The 9,818-nt window shown below is 35.9% G+C and overlaps 1 protein-coding gene and 1 non-coding gene across 2 annotated transcripts in view; both read left to right on the top strand.

The window, feature by feature from the left end:
• Positions 1-5,424: 5,424 nt before the first annotated feature.
• Positions 5,425-9,818, top strand: part of LOC122646467 (SNARE-interacting protein KEULE-like) — a 63,760-nt gene continuing 59,366 nt past the window's right edge. The window contains exon 1 of the mRNA XM_043840029.1: positions 5,425-5,429. The gene's annotated coding sequence lies outside the window, so the exon portion shown is untranslated. The remainder of the gene's footprint in view (positions 5,430-9,818) is intronic.
• LOC122646973 lies at positions 8,720-8,832 on the top strand. The gene has a single exon (XR_006330769.1). It is a non-coding gene; the product is annotated as a small nucleolar RNA snoR100 (small nucleolar RNA).

The following is a 9,818-nucleotide window of genomic DNA, read 5'->3' as shown; positions in this document are numbered from 1 at the left end:
TAAACTCGCTTTGACAGTGACTAAAGTTTGCGATTAACAATGGGTTGGGTATTTCTGCCATTTAGGGGGTAGGATGGTCATTTTGTCCACCCCATGTGTCTTGGTGCAGCCTGTAGCACTGATAACATTTGGCCATACATATAGGGAGAAAGAATTCTACTTGGTCTTGTAGGGGGGATGTATTTTCCACGCAGGCATCTTTCTAACTGATGGATAAGGACTACTCATTTAAGACTCTTGATTTAATTAGGGAAATAAAAATAGATCAATTCAATTAAATAATTAATCAATTTGTATATGAAAATTACTATTATAGGTAACCGATTGTCATGGAAGTAAGGTTTACCATAAAAATTGATTTAATTATGGGAAGAAGAGAGAGAGAGAGAGGATTCTTTTAGAAACCGGAGAAGAGAGAGCAAGGTTCGTGATCTCGGTATCGGCTGGATCAGATCGGGATCACCCAAACTTGTGCAAATATGACACTTTTGTCCTTGTTTTCTTATAAAAAAAAAACTAATTTTTTTTAAAACATTTTTACCCTCGTCCGTACAACTAGATCGGATCAGTGTTGGGATCGGTCTTGGTTGATACCGACCCGATCCGATCTGATACCTCATACCATGAGAGAGAGAGACTCCTTGCTACCTTATCTACTACCTTCCTCTCTCTTCTCTTCGCCAGTTTCTAAACAAATCCTCTCTCTTCTCCCATAATTAAATCAATTTTTTTAAGGTAAACCTTATTTCCATGACAACCGGTTACCTGTAAAAGTAATTTTCATATATAAATTGATTAATTGTTTAATTGAATTGATTTTTTTTAATTCCCTCAATTAAATCAAGGGTCTTAAATGAGTAGTCCTAATCCAACGGTTAGAAGGATGTCTGCGTGAAAAATGCACCCTCTACAAGACCAAGTAGAGTTCTTTCTCCCATATATATATATATATATATATATAGGGTTTCCTACACGCACAGTATGCAGTTTCATGCCTTGGAAGAGGGGTATTATGGGAAAACGCTAAATAAAAATAAGATGTGTATGTGAGACAGTTTACAGGGGTGGTGCTAGTAATACGAGGCTTATGAGAAGTGACTGCATGCAATTTTGAAATTGCTGGCGTTGTGCAAATCGTTTATCCATACTTTTATGGAACTTCACTCGTCCATTTGAAGTAGATTTATCTTAGATTCCACTAGTTCAATACCCTATGGTGTTTCTTTTTGCCCAAGTTTGGTGATTAGCTGCTTGATTAGTTGGACTTTCATTCTCCCATCTTGGAAGGTGATTAAATTATGGGAAAAAGGAATAAAAGAAGTGTGTGTAGCAGTTCATTTGCAATGAGGACATTGTCTGACATCTGGCGCTTGGGGACAAAGGCTCTCTGATAAGATGAGAGATGGTAAAAGAGGCTGTAAACGATTGATGAGGACTTTGGCGACCACATTACACAAACTAATGGACTGGTAGTCTAACAAGGTACACGGAGGCAGATGATTTAGAGATGAGCATAATTGGGTATCGTTTAATTTGTGAAGGAGATAACCATTGCAAAAAAAAGTGTTCTAACATATGCCACATACATTCTTCCAGAATGTTCCAATAGGTCTGAAAGAACATCGCTGGATAACCATAAGAACCTGGTGCTTTCCATCCTCCTATTTAAAAGGCCGCCTGTCTGTTTTGAAAAGCCAAGGCGACTTTTGTTGGTGAGACCACACCATTCCACTATCATGCAAGGTATGAAGCGATCTCGTACTAGATGAAATGACTAACCCTTATCAGAACAAAGGCGAGGTGCCTTGAATATTAGTAGTAAGTATAGTAGGGTCGTTGCTTGTTTAGTAAAGCGCTAACGTGCATCCAAGAATCAACGAATGACTCCCTATTCGAAGGCTATTCTATTTACTTAATAATGGTAAGGTTGCTTGACCATTGATGCGGCTTTTTGGCTGTATCTTGATGGGGACAAGCATTTGGGTAAAGTAAAGCTAACCATAGAGAACCGTTGCACTAACGAGCACGCTATAGTTTTTTAGCTGGGTTGTGGTGTTGGAGCCATTATAATGCCGTAGATCTTTTTTTAGGGCCTGCTGCAGGTGCGAAAGCTGCTTCACTCATCATCTAAATCTGCAGAATTAATTTTTGAAATTCATCACCCAGAGCCCAACTTTCGCTTTTGAGCCTGTACTACCTAAGGTATCCATATGTACTCCTAGCGTGGAAAGAAAGGCTGCTCTGCTAAAGGTCTCACACAATGGTGTCCCAAAATTGGAACCAAAGATTGCATGTATCCAAGATGAAATACATGAAACCATGGAATAAAGTCACCCAAATCCACATGTGACAACATAATCCAGGAACGTCCACAATGAGTCAAGCTCCTACCCAGCCATCGTAGCAACAACCGTCTCTTCCCGAGCCGTTAAAGTTTCAATCAACCTAGATCAACAAAGGCCACCTCCAAATTGATGACACGAGGATTTTCTTTTCCTCTCACTCCTCTCCCTGCTAAGTGAGGAATTCCATTAGTTCCCTTTCACTCCTTCTTCCCCCGCTATCCACAATGTGCTTTCACCCCTCCTTTCCCCCACTAGATGAGGCACCACACATACACTGTTTCACTCATTAGTGTTTATACAATGTTCATTCATGGACTCTCAACCATGACCACAGTTCATATCACAACATCATATACACACATCAATCGTAGGGTCATTACTAAACTTATATAATGTCACACCTATCCACACATGGTATTCATCTCACGAGACAATCATATCAAACTCCACATCCATCGTAATAAGTATGCCAATACAATTCATATAACAGGGTAACATTCATTTCATAACTCATCATACATTTACTTTCTAGATTTACAATACAACATCCCTAATCATAATTCAAAATCATGCCAACATAACTATTACAATAACACCCATCACTCAATGGAGAGAAGTCTCAAGGTAAAATCCTTCACTACTGATTATTAACAGATTGTTCTGTTCAAAGGATCTGGGGTTCACGTAACCCATTCATCTCCTGTAGGCCCCTCACGATGCAACAAATAAAATGTAATACCCTAATTTTGGACTAGGGGTAATTTGATCTTTTTACCTAATGCAGGATTAGGGCAAGCTGAAGTGTAGGAGCTTGGACTAGCTAGTGGTGTACACATGCATGCATGGTAAGTAGTGTACCCTAATGTAACACTCTTAATTTGATTTATTCCTTGCCTAAGTTTAGAATTAGGGTTTGTTAAAAAGATGTAAAATTTAATTTAGAAAATAATGCATAACTATTAACCTAGCCTAGTGGTTAGAACCTTATATACAATTAAAGAGGTCTAAGGATCGATTCTAAGGGAGTGTGATTGAGTTGAAATAGAAAAGAGAAAAAACGTGAGAGAGAGAGGAAAATCGTGGGAGGAAGAGAAGAGAAAAACAGAATGAAGGAGAAGAAAAGGGGAGAAACGTACCTTGCACCTTTGAGCTCCTTTGAAGCATTCTAAGCCTTAGTAGCTGGAATTCATCAACATAAAGTGAAGGTTTTTTTCTTCCAGATTTGATCTTATACTTTTGGAGGTTTTCATAGCTTGAAGAAAGTAAGTGAATCTACACAACTTTACATGCTTATTTCTTCAATATAAAAATTGTTTTGCTTTATCCTTTTCAAACTTGAAACCGTGATTTAGATTTTGATGTATCATTTCAAAATCATCCTAAATACTTGTTCTAAACTTGAATCTATGTATGCACATGATAGCATGAGAAGAATCTTTGTGTCCTTCATGATTTATATAAGACGTGTATGTAAAATTTTTTAAAAAATATCATGATTATAAATTAATGAATCTAATACACGTGTGTTGATAGTATGATGAAGTTCAATGAATGATCTTCTCTATTCAAGCCTTTTCATGATGTTTTCTATGATGCATCTAAATCTGATTTCTACTAGATTTATCGGTTTATATTCTATTGCAGTTGAAGATGCTTGTTGACTACTTTGTGTGAAGTTTTTGCCAAATCTTTTCTATTTATGTATTGCGCTTGCGCTCTATGTTATGATATGTTGATGAAACTCTATTTAATTCTAAGTTTTTTTTTTTTACAATTCTTTTATTAAACGTTGTTAGTGTTTGGAATATGGGGAGTTGCAAACCCTAAGTTCTAGACTTGTTGTATAACTTTATGTATACACATGATTGTTATTGTTTCTTTTACTTTATCGACATGGGTTAAAGTGTTGCTGTAAGGATAATGCTAACGGGTTTTGTTTCTTAAAGACTACGAGCTTATCTTTATCGAAACTATATGATTGCAAGCTTTATTTTTATGTCGATCAATAATACCATTCAGAAGGGCATGGCTGTTAAAACCTTCGGGGGCATGACTTAGTCTAATGGGAAACTTGATCATTAGCATTCCATTGGTTTCTGTTTTTGAGGGGGACATTGTGTAGTGGTGGATCATAGCTGTAATCAAGTGCTGCTATCATGAGGACCTTGGTCAGTGTATAGTACTAGTTTATACTAGTCTATCAAGGAGTGATGTCTTTGTTTACTTTATTCTTTACTTGTTTATTTCATTGATGAGAATTACCATAGACACTTTTCATTTTGTGACGATGTTTAGCGGATCTGGTTATGATAAGGTTTTTCATTGTGGTCTTATACAAATTATACTCATATGTATGTCTTTCGCTTTTGTTCACACGTGTGTTTTTAAACTTCAACCGTTGTGTTGGTTTATTTGCTAAGCTTTTCCCAAAGCTTACCCCTCATTATTTTTCAGATGAGCAGCTTTATGAGTGTGACGATGGTTATGATGAGGCTAATGTGGAGGTTCAGCAGGACGAAACATATGGATATAATGAAGATAACTACTACTAGAGATTTGCCTAGATTTTTACTGTTATAGAGAACACATTACTTTTTTCTTTTTTTTGTAGAACGAGAAGATGTTACTTGGTTTATTTAATTTGGGAGGTTGTAAAAAAATTCAGATTTTAACTATAAGTTTAGAGGACTTGTAACTAATTACAGATTTTTATTTAAGTTTTGGAAACGTATAAGTAAGCTACATTAGACTTTTAATTAGTTTTAAGACTTTCCTTATCGCATTTATATATTTCTTGTGTTTTGGTTCTACTCTAGTTCATACCTCCTACGACATAAAGATCTTATGGATCGTTCATGTCCAAAAATCCTAGGCCGGGTTTGGGGGCGTTACATAAAAATACAAAGCAGAGCTGAACCGGGCTTCACTACCGGTTGGCAACTACACACTTTGCCGGGCTCGCCGGCACCCATGTCGGAACTCTTTGTTTCCAAAATTGAAAACAGAAGCGAATAATCCATTTGAGCCGAGCTCAGCGGCACATTGCCAGGCTCACTGGCTGGTCGTGTCTGCTCTTTGGTTGCTGTCCAGAAACAGTTCGGGACAGCAAAACACAAGGAGGAATGGAGGTCTTTTTATTGGGTTTCTCACCTAAGGTCTCATACACAAGTCTTATCATTCAATAGGCATGAATCCCCACCTACATTGGACATTAAACACCATGCATTTAAGGATTTGGGTTCCAACTTAGGGTTTTAAGTCCCACTTGGTCTTATTCATTCCACCAAGCTCAAGCTTGGGTTCTCTCTTCAATTCTCTTCAAGGGGCATTACCACAAGGTGGATTGCTTCCTAATGAGTCCCATACCACCATTGTAAACTAAAACCACAATCTAAGTTGAAAACCAAATGGGTTTGAGTGTTACCTTGGTCTTGTTTGGGTCCAAGGGGGGGGGGTGATGGTTTCCCATAAGTCTTTGTCTCCTCTCCGACTCCACACATGCCTAGAAAAATCCGGCCGGTAAGTTCAACTTGAGCTGCTCCACCTTCTTCCTTCTCCTCTCCCTTTCTTTTCCCTCCTCTTCCGATGGATGAGTGAACAGTCCTTCATTTAACTCACGACATGCCTTTTATAGATCACTTAGTGAACCAAAATGGTCCAACCATGGGTTCAACCTTGGCTCAGGTGAACCCATCCATACCAAACTCAAATCAATTATTATCGTACTTAGGCCCCTACTGAATCAACTGGGCCAACCTATGGTCCACCCAATTCAATAACAAACTCAAATTAATTTCTTTATTCCCATTTGGGTATTTTCATTGATGCATTACTTTACTTCTCCAAGGTTCCAAACAAGGAAATTATTAACTCAAAAATTCGGGGTCTTACAGAGGGCATTAATAGCATGCAACATTTATGGATCACGTAAACTATCTTATCTTTTCAACACGTCCAATATGATTACAATCATAAAGTAGTTCTCTTAAACAGTGAATTGACTTGAATAACCCTCTATCATACTATATTATAAAAGTAGGAACTCAAAAGTCATGGTAAATCTTTTCATACCAAAAATACCCTTCACCAATATCAATAAACGTAAAAAAAAATTGTCCCTTTCAAAAAAAAAGAAAAAAGAAAACATAGAAACGTATGTATATACATTGAGTAGTTTACATTAAAATTTCTCTTGTTTTTAGGTAAGTATATTTAAATTACTTAAAAAAAATAAAATAAAGAAACGACTCCCAAAAAAATAGGGGTAAATTGCCATGCTTTGTACCAATCTTATCTTCATTTCCTAAGATTTTTCCATTCTTCAAAAAAATAAAAGAAGAAAGAAACGACTCCCAAAAAAATAGGTTTATAAATTGAGAAAATAAAAGGCTTTTCCCTTGTTTTTAGGTAAGTATATTTAAATTAAAAAAAAAAAATAGAAACACGTGTATGTAAATTGCCATACTTTGTACCAATCTTATTTTAAAAAAAAAATTTCCATTCTTTAAAAAAAAAGAAAAAAGAAAAAAAGAAATAAACGACTCCCAAAAAAATAGGATTCATAAATTGGGAAAACGAAAGACTTTCCCCTTGTTTTTAGGTAAGTATATTTAAATTATAAAAAAAAAATAAAAGACTTTTCCCTTGTTTTTAAGTAAGTATATTTAAATTATAAAAAAAATAGAAACGCGTATATTTAAATTGCCATGCTTTCTCTCAAAAAAATAGGGTTTATAAATTGAGAAAATAAAAGACTTTTCCCTTGTTTTTAGGTAAGTATATTTAAATTATTTAATAAGTTAAAAAAAAATAAAATTTCCATCATTCCAAAAAAAAAAACATAGAAACCCGTGTATATACATTGCCATGCTCTGTACCAATATTCATTTCCTAAGACTTTTCCATTCTTAAAAAAAAAAATACAAACGACTCTATTATCCACTCCCTCATTCTCTCCCAAAAAAATACCCTTCGTAGACTTTTCCATTCTTTCCAAAAAAAAATAAAAAAAATAGAAACAAGTTATATAGAAACATCTTCCTTTTGGAGTTTTATATATTTGGTTATTGCTTCTTCATAATTCTTGCATTCCAAGTTTTTTGGGCTTTCGAATTCAGTTACTGAAAGTGCAAGGTATCCTCCAAATTTTTATTCCCCTTTTTTTATGTGAGTTGTGGATTTAATATAAAATTTAATATCCATTCGAATTGCAACATTGTCTTAAAAATTTCTGTATATTTTAAAATTTTTTTTTTTTTTTTGAATTATACTGTGAAATCTTAGTTTTTATCAGAATTCTTGATTGGATAAATTAGTGTTAAAAAGAATTAAAACCAAGAGAGACAGGGAGACACAAAAGAGTACGAGAGAGGGAAAGGGAGAGAGAGAGATCGTGAGAGGGGGGACAGAGAGAGGAATCGTTATCACCTCCAATTCCTGCCCGCTCCAATTCCCTCCAATCCCTCACATAGGAGCGGAAATGACCACCTTACCCACTGCCTGAACACATTGCCCAAGGTGGGGTAGGGTGGTCATTTCTGCTCCTATGTGAGGGATTGCAAGGAATTGGAGGGGGCAACGAATTGGAGGTGATAAAAATTCTTCACAGAGAGAGATAAAGATGCTGATATGTATATCTAGAGAAAGAGAGGGTGAGGAATATCGTGGGAGAGAGAGAGAGAGAGAGAGAGAGAGAGAGAGAGAGAGAGAGAGAGAGAGTTACCAAGAGAGATAAGGACAAATAAAGATATCAAAAAAGAAGATATTTGAAACACTATATACTGATAGTTTTTATTAATTAAATGTCTTTACTAAGAAATAATACTAGAATGTGATTTGATCATTATCCGTTGCAAAATTTGTTTAGATGGTAGTTATGTGGACATTTAAAAAATAATTTAGTTTTATTGTCATATATATCTATTAATAAGATAACCAAACTTAGGGAAATTTACACATACTACCTCTGAGGTTTGACGAAAGGATATTTTCACCCCCCAAGTTTGAAAAATTCTGCATACCCCCCTGAGGTTTGCAAACGGTAATAAATAAGTCCATTCCGTCAGTTCATGACTAACACTGTTAAAAATTAGACATGAATTGACGGAATTGCCTTTCTAAGAAGAATCCAAAAAAAAAAGGTGAATGAACAAAATTAGCCTTACAAAAGAAAAAAAAACAAAAAATACTTGCAACTCATCTTCCCCAATTGCAGGTTTCAGAACCATAAGGGTTTTTTTTCTTTGCTCCTCGATTGCTCCGCTGCTTGAATCCCCAATTTGAGCTCCCATCCCTCCAACGCCACTGGAAATCTGGGAATCGTGAGGAAGTTTTTTAGAATAGCCGAGGAAGCTACTCTATTGGAGCTGGGAAAAGAGTGTTTTAAGCATGGTAGTGTGCACAGAGATTGAACAAACAAGGTCCTCATGTCTGCTCGCATTGAATCCTTTGTGGTTATGATTTGTGGGCCTGGAGCCGACCTACATTCTTAGCGTTTTTTTTATTTTCCCCTTTTCTCTTCTTCACAGAGACATGCTCATGATTTCGTTTTCTTCATTTACTAAAATTGGCTATCGCCACTCCTTACATCCAAGAAACAATGGAGCTTGGATATGAGAATTGATTTTAGGGTTTTTTGATCATTGATTTGGGTCTATAAAACTGACTGACTCAAGGCCCTTAGAATCAAATCTTCTATCCAGAAAAATAGAGTTTTTACGGTTTTTGTGTGTGAATCTGTTTGTTGAAAGTCTAATATGAATTATTAGATTTCATATGTCGATTTTGAATCTGTTGATTTATTGATCCAATTCTATGTCTTAAGTTTTCATTGGAGACTTTAAGATGCAAATTCTGTGGATTGGTGATAAAAGACATCAATAGTTCGAATCTTTGATGACTTCGAATAGAGAGCTCCAGACCAACCATCCACATGGTCGAGATCCCATTTAATCGACTCCATTTAATTGGGAAAAAGGCTAACTTGTTGCAAGTGTGATCTAATTGGATCTTGGATCTTGTCAGTTTGATCTAATTTGTGTTGAATCAGTTGGAATGGATCTGTAGAATTGGCCACAATTAATCGGATTCCTTCTGAACTTGGACGGAAACCCAAGATATTTGGCATAATAAATCAGCCAATAGGAAATGGATCTGAACTGTTATGCCTCAATTGGCGTTGGAGGGAGGGGAGTTTGAATTGGAGATTCAAGCAGCGGAGCAATTGAGGCGTAAAAAAAAAACCAGTATGATTTTGAAACCTGCAACTCATCTTCCCCAGTCTTGGGAAAGATGAGTTGCAAGTTTTTTTTTTTTTCTTCCTTTGTAAGGGTAATTTTGTGCATTCATTTTTTTTTTTTTTTTGGATTTTTTTTGGAAGGGTAATTTCGTCAATTCATGTTTAATTTTTAATAGTGTAAGTCATGAATTGACGGAATGGGCTTATTTGTTACTGTTTGCAAACCCCTGAGGGAT

This window comes from Telopea speciosissima, chromosome 11 (assembly GCF_018873765.1).
Source record: "Telopea speciosissima isolate NSW1024214 ecotype Mountain lineage chromosome 11, Tspe_v1, whole genome shotgun sequence".
NCBI classification, from domain to species: domain Eukaryota; kingdom Viridiplantae; phylum Streptophyta; class Magnoliopsida; order Proteales; family Proteaceae; genus Telopea; species Telopea speciosissima.
This window is presented reverse-complemented; position numbering and strand designations above follow the sequence as displayed.